Source organism: Trichechus manatus, unplaced genomic scaffold (assembly GCF_000243295.1).
Source record: "Trichechus manatus latirostris isolate Lorelei unplaced genomic scaffold, TriManLat1.0 scaffold00171, whole genome shotgun sequence".
In the NCBI taxonomy this organism is placed as follows: domain Eukaryota; kingdom Metazoa; phylum Chordata; class Mammalia; order Sirenia; family Trichechidae; genus Trichechus; species Trichechus manatus.
Window position 1 is genome coordinate 5,661,732 of NW_004444107.1, and position 1,597 is coordinate 5,663,328.

Below are 1,597 nucleotides of genomic sequence, written 5' to 3' on the forward strand. Positions count from 1 at the left end.
GGCTGCTAACCAAAAGTTGACAGTTTGAATCCACCAACTGCTCTTTGCAAACCCTACGGAGCAGTTCTATTTTTTCCTATAGGGTTGCTATGAGTTGGAATCGACTCAACAGCAAACAACAACAGCAAATATATATATTTGTTGTTCTTGGGTGATGCCAAGTCGATTCCAGCTCATAGCAACCCCATGTGACAGAGTAGAACAGCCCCATAGGGTTTTCTTGGCTGTAATCTTTACAGAAGGATATTGTATATACATACATATATATACACAAACAAAAATTACATACATTTTTCATCCTCACAACTGTTGCTATTTTTGCACCCACTGTTGCAGCCACCATGTCAATCCAACTCATTGACAGTCTCCTTCTTTATCGCTGACCCTGTATTTTACTAAGCATGGTGTCTTTCGCCAGAAATTGATCCCTTATGATGATACGTCCAAAGTATGTGAGAAGAAATCTCACCATCCTAGCCTCTAAAGGAGCATTTTTGCTGTACTTTTTCTAAAACCCGATAAACAAAAGGTTTGAGCACTGAAGGTTTGAGCAGTTAGAGTAAATTATCAGATTTGTGTAGTCTCACTCATTTACTGAGCAGAGTAAATTTTTCTAAGACCAGCTGTTATGAAATTTCTTTGGGGCACTCTTTGGGGTATTCAGTAATTTCTAGATTGTAAAGGGGTTCTGAGGTCAACAAGTTTGAGAAATGCTGATTTATGTAAACAACAATTCCAAAAGAACTGATGCTGAAACCTGTCTCGAAACAGCATAAGTAACATTTTTTTATTGTTGTAATTAAATGAAGTTTACATTTCAAGTTAGTCTCCCATGCAGAAATTTTTTTTTATGTACATTGTTATGAGACCAAAACCTCTCACCCCATTCTGCGACAGCTCACTCCTCCCCTCTGACCCTGATTCCCCATGAACATTCAACCAGCTCCTAACTCTCTCTGTCTCCCCATCTCACCTCTAGACACAAGCTGCCCCTTTGGTCTCTTCTATCTACTTGACTAAACGGCACATTCTTCACAAATACCACTTTATGTCCCACAGTCCAGTCCAATCCCTGTCTGAAGAGTTGGCCTCGGAAATTGTTTTAGTTCTGGGGTGATAGAGTCCAGGCACCATGCTTTCCAGGGCGCCTCCCGTCTGAGTCAGACCATTAAGTCTGGTCTTCTCATGAAAATTTTAGTTCTGCATACCATCGTTCTACTGCTCCATCAGGGACCCTCTGTTGTGTTCCCTGTCAGTACGTTCATTGGGGTAGCCGGGCACCATCTAGTTCTGGTCTCAAGCTGATGAAGTCCCTGGTTTATGTGACCCATTCTGTCTCTCGGGCTAATACTTTCCTTGTGTATTTGGTGTTCTTCATTCTCCTTTATTCCAAGTGGTTGCATCTTAGATGGCCACTTGCAAGCCTTTAAGACACCAGACGCCACTCACCAAAGTAGGATGCAGAACATTTTCTTAATAAGCTTTGTTATGCCAGTTGACGTAGATGCCCCCGAAAGCATTGTCCCCAGACCCTGCATCCCTGTTACTCTGTCTCTCAAAGTATTTGATTGTATTGAGGAAACTTCTTAGCTTTGGT